General features: G+C 48.2%; 1 long non-coding RNA gene across 1 annotated transcript; it reads left to right on the top strand.

Moving 5' to 3' along the window:
* The first annotated feature begins 13,111 nt into the window (after positions 1-13,111).
* LOC120692765 lies at positions 13,112-15,521 on the top strand. The gene is made up of 3 exons (XR_005682735.1): positions 13,112-13,427; positions 15,020-15,067; positions 15,248-15,521. It is a non-coding gene; the product is annotated as an uncharacterized LOC120692765 (long non-coding RNA).
* The last annotated feature ends 271 nt before the right edge of the window (positions 15,522-15,792 follow it).

Raw genomic sequence — 15,792 nt, 5'->3', positions numbered from 1 at the left:
GGAGAACTCTCACCCTCGGTGACAGACGGAAGCTGCTGGTCTGGGTCTGAGCTCACTGGGGGAGTAACTGTCGTGGAGGCTCTCGTGCTGGCACTGCCTGGTAGAGGATCCGTAGAAGTCGTAACCGGGCCAGCAGAAGAAGTATCAATATCCGAAGAAGTGACCGCTGAAGCTACCGGCTGCGTCGACTGTGGAAGCAGGGACTCTTCTACTGCTCCTCCCCCTGAAGGTGCTGCCTGAAGTGAGGAAGGGAGGGCGACCGACTGAACCGCTGACGGTGAGTCCTGAAAGAGTGTGGTCGCTGGCAGTGGAGAGAACAGTGGACGACCAGCAGACCCAAGTAATGCGGACATCGAGAACGTGGTCTCCGGTGTCGCTGAGGTAGCTGGAGCTGCAGTAGGGGCTGGAGCTGGTGTAACGGCAAGCTGAGGTGCTCCAACACCCCGAAGGCCTGGCTGTCCTGGCTGCTGCGGGGCGAGTCCGGTGTGAGAATAAAGCTATGAGATCATCCCGAACATCGCCATCATGCCCTGCTGCATCTGCTGGAACTGAGCGTCTGTCCTCTGTGAAACTCTGTCAATGAGGCCGACAAAACGCTCCTCTGTCGCTGCACGCTCTCGGGCTGCCTCTCTCTGAATAGCTGCAATCTGGGCCTCATGGGCTCTCCTGGCCTCCTCCTGAGCAAGTCTGTCCTCCCTCTGCTGGGTCACGAGCTGCTGTATTAGTGAAGTGAGCTCGGACGGCTGAGTCACCTGAGACTCAGAGACTGTAGCAGCTGCTGAAGTCGGAGGAGCTGGCTCTCCTGAACCTCCTGCCTCGTGATCGTGACTGGCTGGGGCAGCTGAAGGAAAGTACTCAACGTCGTCGGAGGAGTCTGACTCAAGCTCAGACCAGTGAATCCCATCATCTCCCCCGGGAAGCTGTGCCTCTGCTGCTAGGAGTGCCTCATCCTCCTCTGCCACTCGTGCCTGAACCTCCGGTGACAGTCGAGCCATCGCTGCTCTATCTGCGTGTCTGCCCCTCCTCCTGTCCTGTGGAGCTGTGGGTCGGTAGACAGGGAACCTGGGAGCCTCGTCGTGACGGAAAGGGGCACTGATGGGTGACTCTGCTGGCACTATCATAGAGCAAATGTAACTGATCCAGTGCGCATAGGGAAACTGTCGTACCACACCCATCCCATCAGTGATCACATCCTCGATCTCAGCCAGAATAAAGTCAACTATATCAAATGGCTCGTGAGTGAGGATGTGTAGGAGCAAGAGCTGCTGCAAACCTGTGAACCCCTCTGGGTAGCCACTCCTCGGTAACAGAGTCCTCCGGAGTGCCATGTGAACAGCGTAAGCCTCTGGGGTCAGCAAGCTCGGCACTCTGGCGTAAGAGGCTGGGAACGGCTGGCGGAAGCACTGAGTGATCGTCTCGTGAGAAGGAGCAATCCCGCCAACCATCGCCCTGCGGGGTGGATCTGAGTCCCCGTAAACCCTCTCGTGCAGCGAGACGTCGACCAGGTCAACTCCAAGAATACCAGCAATGGTCGCCCTCGACAAACCAAAGTCCTGCCCTCCAAACATGAAGTGCACGGCTCTGCGCTCGGGGGCTATCCAAGCTGTAGCGTAGAACACTCTGACCCAGTCCTCGATATAACGGTTCTGCTCCATCTCTAGCAGTCTGGGCAGATCTCTGAAGTGAGCAAAGTGTGCTCTCACATCTGCTCCCCCTGCGGCTGTCCTCAGTGAGACCCAGTCAAGAACCCTGTGCTGAAAGATCCGGTGGCCCCTCCGCTGGAAAGTCTCGTAGAAGCTGGCCTGTAGCAAAGTCCAGAACCTCCTGTCGACTCTGCTGTCTCGGGTCACTGGGAACCAGACCTCCTCGTCAACACTCCACCTGAGCCTCTTGACCTTGGCCGCATTGGCTCGGGTCAAGTTCTGGAGCATCACACCTGGCTCCAGACGCACAACAGTGTCCATACGGAACACTGCGCGCTCGGCCTCTAGGGCCTCGGCTCTGCGAGCTGCTGCTGCTGCTGACCTGCGGGGCTCCTGTGGCTGGTGTCCTCCCCGAGTCCTCGGTCCAGTGCGACGCTCTGTCGCAGCCGGGGAACCTCTCTCAGACGACTGCTATGGAGAACTCTGCCCCTCTGACTGTGCTGCCTCTGAGTCAGAATCTGCAGCTGTATCTGACTGATCTGACTCTGCTGCTGCTGCTGCCGTCGCGGCTCTGGTGGCCCTGGCACCTCTTACTCTACCCATGCCCCTGCCTCTGCCTCTGCCTCTGCCTCTGGGGTCCTCCCTGATCTGGAACGGACGAGCACGGCCTGATGCCTGCTCCTCGGCGGCCTTGGCCACCATCTCGGCCCTCTCGGCCTCCTTCTCTGCACGAGTCCGCTTGCGAGCGGGCTTCTCGACCACAACTTCCTTCCCCTTCCTCTTCTCGCGACCCATCTCGACTGACGGTGTGCGGAACACGAACGCGGCGCGAAAGAAGCAGCTCAGGCAAATCGTCGAGCACCTGGCGAGCGCCTGGCGAGAAGATGCTGCGGGTGCGGCTGCGGCGTGGGCCTGCGGCTGCGTCGTGGGGCTGCGGCGTGGAGCACGGCGGCGCTTGGCGATGGAGGCTCGTGCGGGCGGCGCCGGGGAGAAAAGCAAGCGGCGGCGGCGGCGAGCGCAGGCGGCGCAGAACGGTGCAGGTGCGCACGGGCGGCGTTGGGCGAGCGCGAGGGTGCGCGGCGGCGGCTTGGAACGGCGGCGCTGTGTGCAGGCGAGCGGCGGCGAGAGGTGGCGGCGCGGAGGCGAACGAGTCGGGCGGCAGCGGCTCGGCGTGAGAGGTGAAAGAAACAGGGGCTGGCAGCGCGGGCAAGAGACATATATGACAGGTGGGCCCGCGATTTTTCTTAACGCCGGTCGATCCGACGCCTAGGGTTTGAGCGCCGGTTGATTGCGTCGGTGCAGTTCACCCGAGACTCTACCAGATCTGTTTTTGAACGCCGGTTGAACCGATGCTGTCAAGAGTGTCCTCGTCGGTTGATTGATCAAAACACCGGTTGATTGCTAGGTCTGATTTGCATTTATTATCACCGGTTGATCTGATGCTCTGACTTTTGTATACGCCGGTTGAACGCCTGAAACTTGACTGAGCTGAGACAAACTTTAGTAACGCCGGTTAATCCGATGGGTATAGATCCTTTGAACGTCGGTTTAACCGGTGAAGCCAAAAACCCCACACTCAGCTCACTCTTCTATGCTAAGTCCAATAAACTTATAAGATTCAAATAAACTCAAGTTAATGGACTTGCATAGGCGACTTTACCCCTCAAAATAAATAGGATAGCACACTTGCTTAAATAAAATTCTTTTCAAACACAAGGAAAAGCCGCAAGAGAGACAAAGCGCCAAATAAAATGTATGAGCCATGTCATAGGAATATTGAAGATAGAAAGCTTCAAACTCATCATGACATTGCTCACTAGGCAATAACGCACCTAACACTTTGCTCTTTTCACTTTTCATGAATTAAGATCTTGTATATGAAAACAAGTCTCATTTTCATCAAGTGATCTCCTTTGTGACCCTTATGCATGCAATGATAATGCAAGCTACAACCACATGCGAAAGTAAAGTAAACATGAAATGCACATCTATATGGCAAGAAATGCACAACAAGAAATTAAGATCTACTTGTCAAGTTTGAACCCACGGGAAGCTTCTTCATGATGAGCCTTTCTACAAGCCTAGAGGAAAACAAGTGGACCACCACCTCTAGCTAAACCCTTGCTCATCACTATCTTACCATGGTTAGACAAGTGTCCTATATGTATGCATTTTTCTATATGACATGGCAACTTACATGACGTTTGCCGCATCTAACACATTAAGCTCATTCCTTAGCCTAACAAAGGTACTCTCGTCTAAAGGTTTTGTGAAGATATCCGCCAATTGCTCCTCGGATCTCACACCTTGAAGAGATATGTCTCCTTTGGCTTCGTGATCGCGCAAGAAGTGATGGCGAATATCAATGTGCTTTGTGCGAGAGTGTTGAACCGGATTCTTGGCAATTTTTACGGCACTTTCATTGTCACAAAGGAGTGGGATCCTATCTAGTTTCACACCAAAGTCCAAAAGGGTTTGCTTCATATATAGGATTTGGGCACAACATGCACCGTCCGCTATATATTCCGCTTCCGCGGTGGACAAAGCCACGGAATTTTGATTCTTACTCGACCAAGAAACTAGAGAACGCCCAAGCAAGTGGCAACCCCCGGAGGTACTCTTGCGATCCACACGGCTTCCGGCAAAATCCGAATCCGAGTATCCCAAGAGATCTAAACTAGCACCTTTGGGGTACCACAAGCCTATGCTAGGAGTGTGCTTGAGATACCGAAGGATCCTATTCACAGCCAAACGGTGTGACTCCTTTGGGTTAGCTTGAAAGCGGGCACACAAGCACACACTAAACATTATATCGGGCCTAGATGCGGTAAGGTAAAGCAAAGACCCTATCATAGAACGATAGAGGGATTGATCAACCGGTTTACCGTCCACATCCAAGTCGAGATGCCCATTGGTTGCCATGGGTGTCTTGATTAGCTTGCACTCATCCATCTTGAACTTCTTCAAGATATCTTTAGTATACTTTTCTTGATGGATGAATGTCCCTTCCTTCATTTGTTTGACTTGAAAACCAAGGAAGAAGGTCAATTCGCCAATCATGGACATCTCGAATTCCCTAGACATCATGGTAGCAAACTCATGGCTTAGTAAATCATTAGTTGAGCCAAAGATAATATCGTCAATATAAATTTGACAAATGAAAAGATCCCCGTTGACGTCTTTTGTGAACAACGTGGTGTCCACCCTCCCGATCTTGAAGCATTGCATGATTAGGAAGTCACGAAGCCTCTCATACCAAGCCCTTGGAGCTTGTTTGAGCCCATAGAGTGCCTTGTGCAACCTATAAACATGGTTAGGATTCCTCGGATCTTCAAACCCGGGAGGTTGCTCAACATAAACAAGTTCGTTAATAACGCCATTTAAGAATGCACTTTTCACATCCATTTGATACAACTTAATGTTATGATGTGAAGAGTAAGCAAGAAGGATACGGATAGCTTCAAGTCTTGCGACCGGAGCAAAAGTTTCACCAAAATCCAAACCTTCGACTTGAGAAAACCCTTTTGCCACAAGTCTTGCTTTGTTGCGTATCACCACCCCATGTTCATCTTGCTTGTTTCGAAAGACCCACTTGGTGCCGATGATGTTCTTGTCTTTCGGAGGAGCTTCGAGGACCCAAACTTCATTGCGGGTGAAGTTGTTCAACTCATCTTGCATGGCCATCACCCAATCCGAGTCCTCAAGCGCTTCCTCTATGCTAGTGGGTTCAATACAAGAAACAAACGAGTGATATTCGCAAAACGAAGCATGTTTAGAGCGAGTTCTTACTCCCTTAGATGGACTACCAGTGATTTGACCAATTGGATGATCCTTGGAGATGCGACCATGCTTCACTAGCGGTACTTGCGTTGATGCTTGTTGGGGTGGATCATGGGTGACTTGTGCTTGTGGTGGAACACTTTGCTCTTCTTGTTCTTGAACTTGGGGTGTTGGCGTTGGCACACCTTCTTGAGGTTGTGTATCATCTTTTTCTTGATTTTCATCCACTTGGGGTGCCGTGGAGGTGCTTGGTGTAGTTGAGGAAGGTCCTCCCCCTTGATCATTGCCTTCATGCACTTCTTCCGGCTTGATATCCCCAATGGACATATTTTTCAAAGCTTCATCAATCTCCTCATCACCTACATTTTCATAGCCAACAACCTCCTCTTGGGAGCCTTTAGATTCATCAAACTCCACATCACATGTTTCTTCAACTAACCCGGAGGTTTGATTGAATACTCTATATGCTTTGGAGTTTGATGCATAACCAAGAAAGAAACCTTCATCACATCTACTTTCAAACTTACCGAGCCTTTTCTTCTTGTAGATGAAGCATTTGCAACCAAAGACTCGAAAGTATGATATATTTGGTTTCTTCCCGGTGATGAGCTCATATGGAGTTTTCTTGAGGAGTCGGTGAGGATATACTCGGTTGGATGCATGACACGCCGTGTTGATTGCTTCCGCCCAAAACTTCTCGGACGTGCCATAATCATCCAACATTGCTCTAGCTAGGGTGATGAGAGTCTTGTTCTTTCTTTCCACCACTCCATTTTGTTGAGGCGTGTAGGTGGTGGAAAACTCATGCTTGATGCCCTCTTCATCGCACCATTCTTCAATCTTCATGTTCTTGAACTCGGTGCCGTTGTCACTCCGGATCTTCACAATTGGGGAGTTGTACTCCCTTTGAGCTCTTCTTGCAAAGGCCTTGAAGATTTCCGGAGTTTCACCCTTATCGCCTAGAAACATAACCCAAGTGTAACGTGAAAAATCATCAACAATTACTAGGCAATAGAGGTTACCACCAATGCTCTTGTATGTAGTTGGACCAAAGAGATCCATGTGAAGTAGCTCGAGCGGCTTGGAGGTAGACAACATCGTCTTGATGGGATGATGTGTTGCAACTTGCTTCCCGGCTTGACATGCTTTACATAGCTTGTTCTTGTCAAACGTGACATCCTTCAAGCCGGTGATCATCCCTCTCTTGTGGGCTTTCTTGAGGTTGCTCATGCCAATATGAGCAATTCTTCTATGCCAAAGCCACCCAAGAGAAGACTTGGTGAAGAGGCATGTTATGGTGCTTGTTTGCTTTGAAGAGAAGTCCACTAAATAGATGTTGCCATGCCTAAACCCCGTGAATACCAAAGACTTGTCTTTTTCATGAGTTACTACAACACCATTCTTGTCAAAGGTACACGTTAGTCCAAGATCACACAATTGAGCAATAGAAATGAGATTAAAACTAAGTGCTTCTACAAACAAAACATTAGAAATAGATAAATCTTTAGAGATAGCTATTCTACCCAAACCTAAAACCTTTCCCCTTGAGTTATCACCATAGGTGACATGTTCATGATCGCCGGGGTCTTCAAGGGAGGTGAACATGCTATCATTGCCGGTCATATGTTGAGAGCAACCGCTATCAAGTACCCAATGTTTTCCACCGGCTTTGTAGTTCACCTACACACATGAGAATTCACTTTTGAGTTTTAGGAACCCAAACAAGTTTTGGGCCTTGCACATGTGTGACAAGAGCTTTTGGGACCCAAAGTTGCTTGGGGAGCTTCTTCTTTGACTCCTTAGTGAGTTTGCCAATGAATTTGGCCTTCACCTTGCCCTTCACTTTACTCAAGAGAAAATGGTTATTTTAAAACATTGAAGAGTAATTCTTGGGTAATTTAGAAAGAGGACGTGATGGTAAAGTGCACTCCCTAGTGTGGTGCCCGGTGACTTGGCAATGTTGGCAATATGATCCAAGTTCCTTGATGAAGCTAATCTTGATCTCCGGAGAAGGAGTAGTAGCTATGTTTGGCTCCGGGAATGAACCAAGACCTCTCTTGCCATAGTCACGGGCATTGTTGAAGAGAATCTCTTTGTGGATGTATTCTCCTCTTGAGAGCTTCTCCACACTACTCTTGAGGCTTGCAACTTGATCCATCAATTCCTTTTCCCTAGAAGGTGCAAGCTCGGGCAAAGCATTAGTAGCATTTGCATTAATGAGTAGGTCATCACATGAAGTAGAAGCATTGACCTTCTCAATAGTTTCATGAGCAAAGTTTTCAAGACTTGGGTCAATTGCTTCATAGGCAAATTCAAGTTCTTGATACTTGTGAGCCAACTCCCTATGCTCTTGTTTAAGCTTTTTGTGGCTCTCTTCAACTTGCTTAGCAAGTACAAGTGACTCATTGTGCTTTTTGAGCAAGTCATTGTACTTGCCAAGCAAATCGGAGTGGGCAAGCTCTAACTTGGCACGAATGCTCTCAAGAACCTTGACTTTGCCCTTTTCCCTCTTGATGACGGATGTATACTCATTAATGAGGTTAGCAAACTCATTAGGGTCAAGCTCATCATCACTATCATCTTCACTCTCACATACCTTAGAGTTACCTTTGGCCATGAGGCACATTGGAGGTGGAGGTAGTGATGGTTCTTCATTTGTGAGGGCGATGGTGACTATGTCTTCTTCATCACTTGAATCTTCGCTTGATGAGACATCCGTCACCCACTCTTGTTTTTCCACCAAGAAGCTTCTCTTGGTGTGCCCTTTCTTCTTTGGGAAGAGCTTGGTCTTCTTGTCATGGCTCTTTTTCTTCCCAAGTCTCTTGTTTTTGTTCTTCCTTTCTTCTTCTTCATCATCGCTTGAATCATGGCGATGCTTGCTCTTGTGATCCTTGTTTCTTTTGTCCGGCTTGGGGCAATTTGGACGGATGTGACCTTTTTCTCCACAATTGTAGCAAATTTTGTTCTTGACATCCATTGGCCGGAACATTCCCTTTTTAGAGTCAAAGTTGAACCCCTTCTTGTTGATTTTGTCGTTCAAGCGGGTGAACTTTCTCATCATAAGAGCGAGCTCTCCATCATCTTCAACATCGGATGAGCTTTCATGATGATCATCTTCTTCATTGCTTGAGCTTGAATCTTGCTTGATCATCTTGAGCTTGTGGGCTTTATTTGCCTTGGTCTTTAGAGCAATTGATTTGCTTGAAGTTGGCTCTTCGGACATACCAAGGATACTCATCTCATGAGCACGAATTTCGCCCACAAGTTCTCCTACTTCCATTGTGTCAAGATTCTCCTTTTGAAGCATAGCATTGATGATGTTATACTTGGGCTTCGGGAGGAGCATGAGAATCTTGCGATTGATGGAGGCACTGTCAATTTTGGATATTTCAAGTGCATTAATGTCCTTGACAATGACATTCAAGCGAGAGTACATATCATTGCAATTTTCATGAGCTAGCATTTTAAAAGAATCATACTTAGCTCTAAACAAGTGATATTTTTGCTCACGAACTTTAGTGGAGCCTTCATGAATTTCAATGAGTTCCTTCCAAATATCACTTGCTAAGTCCATGCCATTAACTCTAGCAAAGACTTCCTCACTAATGGCTTCGAAAATTGCATTTCTAGCCTTGGCATTCCATTTTAATTGTTCGGTGGTGGGAGTTCCGGTGAACCCGGTCTTAGTAGCCAACCACACTTCGGGGGCAATCGCATCAAGATATGCGGCCATGCGAACTTTCCAATAAGCAAAGTTCTTGCCCTCGAAGTGAGGTGGCGAACCACCCATCTTGGCCATAGCTCTAGGCGGTGAAGCCTAATGATCCAAATGAGCAACGAGGCTCTGATACCAATTGTAAGGATCGATGGACCAAGAGGGGGGGTGAATTGGGCCTTTTTCAATTTCTAAAACAAAGTAAAGCAACCTTAACCTATGCAAAGCTAGTAGGGCACCAATTCACCAACCGAATAACTAAGCTACCTACACAAGCTAAGAGAGATAAAAAACAAAGTAAAGCCTAGCAAGGTAGAGCTAAGTTATGATATCTAAGTCAAGCACATGAGTAAATTGCAAGAAAGAAAATGCTTGAATAAAGAGAGTGGACAAGAGACGACCGGATTTTTTCCCGTGGTATCGATGTATTGGCACACACCCCTAATCCACGTTGTGACACTCTCAAAGAGTCTTGTCACCTCCCAAGTCACCGAGAAGAGGGCGCTCACTAAGAGTCTCCGTTCACCATCCCGGCGTGGTGGAGATCAAGCCACGTACAATCTTCTTCTCCGGGCTCCCACAATCCTTGGCAAGCTCCGCGAGAAACACCCCGATCACCAAGATCGCCTAGGTGATGCCAATCACCAAGAGTAACAAGCTAAGGCCTTCACTTGAGCAAGAACCGATCACCAAGAACGGATGCACACTAGCTTTTCTCTACTCAAGTCCTTAATCTTGCTTCTTGATTGATTGAATGCACAAGTATGTGAATGATGAAGCTCAATGTGGCTCTTGACTATAGTATGAGTGTATGGATGTTGCCTGGTGTCAAGAGTGGGCGAAATGACCCATTGGAGGGGTATATATAGGCAGCTCACACAAATAGAGCCGTTGGAGAAAAGCTGCCAGAAAACTGCGTAGCGCCGGTTAATCCGACGTCCCTCCATTTGTCATCGTCGGTTTAACCGGTGAATGTAAACTGCCTCTTCTGAAAACTAGCCGTTACAACTGGGGCAGATTAACCGACGTAGCATCGGTTTAACCGGTGAGTGTAGTTGTCCACTGAACCACTGAAAAACCAAGTCTCTGGACAACTGCACCGACGTTAACTCAAACCTATCGTCGGTTTAACCGGTGAGTACAACTTTTAAATTCCTCTGAAAAACCATCTCACTGGTCAATTGCACCGACGTCTTGATTTAAACAGCGTCGGTTTAACCGGTGTATAGAACTTGATATACCCTGGAAAAACCAACTCTGGACTAATGCACCGACGTTAATTTCAAACACGTCGGTTTAACCGGTGTATTGAATTTGTCCAGACTCTGCTGACTTCGTTTAACCGACGTATAGAAAATTGAGAGCGTCGGTTAAACCGGTGTATAGACTTTTTCTGATTTTGTCTTTTCTGATTTGAGTCTTGAATGAAATCCAAATATTCTTGAGATATAGTTTGAGAACCACTTATTTGAACTTCTAGAAACCTGAGTGACCATAGTGTGCATCCATTTTCAAATGATCATGTCCATGCTCAAGTTACTTAGCCTTAACCCCTTTTAATAGTGCGATCACTACAAAACTATAAAACCTATACTAACCTAAGTGTCCTTCTCAACCTTGTGACACTTAGGACTAGAAAGATCCTTAGCCTTGACATATATAAGTTGAAAACCGAGATCGTCTTTTAGAATAACCGAAATTGAGGGGCCTCTTTTGACATATGACCAAATGAGCGATAATGATCTATTAAGCTGCACAAACTCATTAGTCACAATAATGGTTGTCATTAATCACCGAAACATACCTTGAGGGCCTAGATGCTTACACAAGACTGAGAGGAAGGAGACCGATATTGAGCAAGTCGAGCGGTTGCCGTCGAGGCAGATCGTCAGCAAGATCGGAGACAATGTTGAGAAGAAGGAGATCAGTGTCGAGCCTGCGGGGCGATCGCCATCGAGGGAGATCGGTCTGGTCGGAGTCAAAAGGACCTTGAGTCAGCGTCGTCGGTAGAGGTCGAGAGAAGCGACAAGAAGGCGAAGTCGGAGGAGGATGCGGAGCCAGTGGTGGTGGCGGTGGCCGTGGAGAAGTACTACGCTGGCCCGGCCTTCATGAAGGCGCCGCACCCGAGCGAGCTGCCCCTGCCTACGTTTCCCTTGTTCGTCAAGTCTCCGGACCCGAGCGAGTTGCCGATTCCGAAGTTCAAGTTCTTGAAGACGTCAAAGACAGATAGCGGTTAAGAACTGAAGCTTGTGAGATGGCAATGCCGTTGTTCGTTGATAACAACCGAAGAGGGAGCTACTACTGTTAATCGTTTGCTTGAATGAAAAGAGAGCTATTACTATTAATCTAGTTTGCTTGAATTCATAGTACTTTCTGGTTACAGAGGGGGCATGTGAAAAGGAAGTACTAGTTATGTATTAGCTCCATAAGCTGAATGACAGAACCAACAATCCATATTAATGAAATACTACTACATGGTTTCTTCTCACCTGTGCGTGTCAGTGTGGTTCCATTCCTTTTTGTTTTGTTTTTCCAAATAAACTTGAAGTGGAAAGTGGTGTTCGTCTCCATCCAATCCAATTCAATCCAATCCAATCACCTGCAACCAAAGCCTCACGGGTCGGCAATCTGCCACTCACTACGTTACACCCGCAAATCGTGTCCTGGGCTCCAGTATGCTGGCGGGCCGATGCGCACGGGCACGCGCCGCTGAAGGGGAGGTGTTTTTTTTATATTTTTACCAATATACCGAGTGTCACTCGCTCGAATATCACTCTTAGGATGACGCCTACTACTTTACTATTTATTGTTGAGTGACTCTTTCATTTTTACCACATTCGCCTATGTGGCACGCTACGCTGCCTATGTGGCACGCCACGCAGATCTGACATGCTGGCGTACAGTCGGCTTCGGATACAAAATGTCGCCCCTGCCCTTGACCTGCTCCTTTCTTCTCCCTCTCTGACAGCTAGGTCTCGCGACTTCCCTCACTTCTAGGTGGGCCCAACTTGTCAGCTTCGTCAACCACCTCAGTCTTCGCGTACACCATGCCGTTGCCGTCGAAGAGGTGGTGGCCGGCGATGGGGTCGAAGTAGGGGTTCGTACACGCCGTTGATGAAGGGCGGGATGCGACCGTAGACCGGGAGCTCGCGAGCGGGGGGCCTCTCCCGACGGGCGCGAAGTTGCCGGCGATCTGCACGGCCGGGGCGGCCGTCCTGGGCAGGCCGTGGGGGCGCTCGAGGACGCCCGCCACGAACCCCTCCTCGAACGCGTCGAGCGCCGCCGCCGTGGCGAGGCCGGTGCCGGCGTGGAGGGCCTCGGCGCGGCAATGGCGGCGGCGTGCTTCCTGGGCGTCGGCAGCTCGACGGGCTTGAACGTCGCCGGCGGCAGGTACTCGGCGGGCGCGGTGCGCAGCGCGAGCCTCACCGAGCTGGGGGCCCGAGCCGCCCTGGATCCGGCCGGCAGGCGCCGGTGTATGGAAACGGAGGTGGGCGGGACGAGACCCTGCATCGCGGCCGCTGAATTGTCGAGAATCTGGTGGTGCTCCTCAACGCTGTCTCGGACGAGGTCGCCCACGGCCAAGGCCCGCGTGGGTCTCCTGCCCGTCGCCGGTCTCTACTTTTTTCCTCACACAAACACCATGGCCATCGACTCCTGCTAGAGGTGGGAGATGAACCTGCAAGTAGGGCCTACCTGACAATGAGAGAAGCCGCAGGACCTACCTGTGGAGAGGGAGAAGAGAGGAACAGGTCAAGGGCAGAGGCGACATTTTGCATCCGGAGTTGACTGTACGCCAGAGGTCTGCGTGACGTGCCACATAGGCAGCAAGCGTGCCACATATGCAAATATAGTAAAAAATAAAGGACTCGCTAAATAATAATGGTAAATTTGTAGGTGTCATCTTATAAGTGATATTTGAGCGAGTGACACTCGGTATAATGGTAAAAATATAAAAACCCTAATGGGAGCCGGAACACGAGCGCCTCGCGCTGCGTGGGGGAGGCGGGGGCAAAGGAGCAGCAGCAGGCGGGGACGGACGAGGACCAGCTCCGTGGCTGCCCGCACCCGCCGCCCGCGCGCCCCGCGTGACGGACACGAGCGGGCCAAGACTCTGGCGCCCTCGACGTGTTCGACGGATTGCCTGGCCGCCTCGTCGCCCACCGTCCTCCTCGGCTCTGCGGCACCGCGCGCGGGGACAAGGACCGGGCTCGTGGCACGATGACAATAAGCGGGCGTTGCTCGACCCGACTACCAAGGTGGCGCGGGGAGTCCCCAGCGTTCGTCCTCTGGTACGTATATATATCCTGGACCCCACATGTTGGTTACTATTGTTAGCCGGCCGATGCTCTCTTCGTAGCTCCTTTACTTTGTACCGTGTTTCCTTCATTGGTATAGAGACTGCACTGTGTCAATTTGAAGTTACGTCCAGCACTCACCTTGAAATGGACGCAAAGACAATTTGGCCAAAATGCTTTGGGATTTCAGGATTGTCTAGGAACCTAATGGTGTATGTTCAAGATGCTGAAAAGTGCTGGCAACATTCCCTATGGAGTCACAAAAGTGTTGCTTCTGCATATCAGCGTAGTCAATTAGTAATTGTCCTTATTATCAAACTTTGCTTCATTGAATTTCGTTGGTTGAAGCAAGATGGAAAGTAGATGCTACACCTACGATCATTCGACACCAGTTTCATATTGCTTAGTTGCAACTTAGTTTGAAACTTAATGATAGAAATGTGAGCTACTTGAGAAAACTTTACATGACAAAACTAGGAGAAACAAGAGGAACCTTCAATTTGCTTTGCTTCTCATCTTTAGAGTTATTACCTGTGCAGTTTTAATGTGGCGATGCCCTTATTTTGGTACGCAAATAGTTTGTTGGAAATTATAAAACCTTGTCATTGGTTCTCTAGTGATTGCAATAGTACATTTATAATGCAATATAGATGCTCTAGCACATACCTACTGTTGGTTCGAGAAACAAGCATATATCTAACTGTTCATAAAAAAATGTGATTTGTTCATTACATGTAACAACTTCAGAAGATAACTAAGGATATACATACATTGATGCCTGCCATCTTTGTCGTTTATTATGCTGTATTTACTTGTCAGGCAATAATAGTCAAAATAATTGGACAATCCAGTCTGAAGTTGATCGTGGTTTGATTTCGCTGGATTATTGCACAGTTTTGTAGGAGCAATAATTCATTGTGAGAATGACTTAAAAATTTAGCTAGCACTTTACTACCTTATTTGCAAGGAACTACAAGTTCAATTCCTCCATAGTTTCATACCCGCATAAATAGTAAGACGCATTTGAACTTATGGTGTCCCATTTTTTTTTTTATCTTGCACCAGCAAACACTAAGATCTGCCGCTTGTTTGTGCAATGCGCCACCCAGCTGATCCAGGATCCTGACCATAACAAAAATGCTATCCTGTACATACCAGGAATATGTGGGAGTGCCCAGCCGAACTTAGTGTAGAATCTGATCTTAGCTATGAATACATCATTTCAGCCAATGACATTTTCTCCTCAGATTTTTAAGGACAATTGTTGGACAGCACATAGCCTCTTAATCACGAACAGGTACATATTTTAATATCTAAATAAACTTTAAAGAAGTCATGAACGGTTCATGATTCTGTCCACAATTCATGAATTTCAGAACTTTTGATCCATGTGGGCTTAAACTTTGCTAATTTTACCTATATGCCTAATGCCTAGCTTTGCCAACATAAGGGTCCATAACATGTTACTGCAATCGTGCTAGAAGACTCCAATATTTCACTAACTTTTTATCTGCTTGTGTGTGTGTGTGTATCTTCACAAAATTACAAAACATCATTTCTAACTGACACCATTTGTTTAAATGCAGGGGTCTTATATTGGATTGGTAGCTGTACTGTAAATTTCATCTTACCTGGTAAGTGATTTGAAATTACTCTTCAGTTTGATTAGCAATGTAATATTCGCAATTACACTTTTCAGGCTTTCACAGCTGTTAGATTTTTTTTTTATTGATATGTGTACACCTCCATGGCTCTAAGTTTATTGATATGTGTACACCTCCATGGCTCTAAGTTTATATCTCACTGATTACCAGGTAAAAAATTTATAAGTGATTCTTATATGTATCCTGCTTTCAAAACGCCATTCAGGCAGGCAGGTAAGCCCATCAATCCAGCTTTTGTTTATATCTTTGTATGATTTCTATGTTTATTATTGGCAGGCAGGTTAGCCAATCATGAAATGGATGTCCTTTCTCAAAATATGGGTGAAATGATACGGCAGGATTTTTATTGCTTAAATCAACGATGACAGCTTACAAACAAGGGCAAGACAACCCGGATCACCCCCCCTTGGAGGCTCTGACCTTTGTGGATTATTTCTTGCTTAACAAACCCTAACACACTATCGGCTTATATAGATGCCGAGCCTAACAAACCTAATCCTGCCAACAACTAATCCTCCTACTCTGCTGGAGCTGCAGCTGCTGATCCCGGATTGCTTGTGCGCCGCCGCCTGGAGTACCTGCGTCCCACAAAGGTGTCCACAACAGTTCCGTCCTCCTTGCGAAACAGCTTGTCCTCGAGCTGAAACTCCGGGTGCTCCTGTGTGAACTCGGAGACCATCTCCCATGTAGCATCT

Source organism: Panicum virgatum, chromosome 9N (genome assembly GCF_016808335.1).
Source record: "Panicum virgatum strain AP13 chromosome 9N, P.virgatum_v5, whole genome shotgun sequence".
NCBI lineage: Eukaryota > Viridiplantae > Streptophyta > Magnoliopsida > Poales > Poaceae > Panicum > Panicum virgatum.
This window is presented reverse-complemented; position numbering and strand designations above follow the sequence as displayed.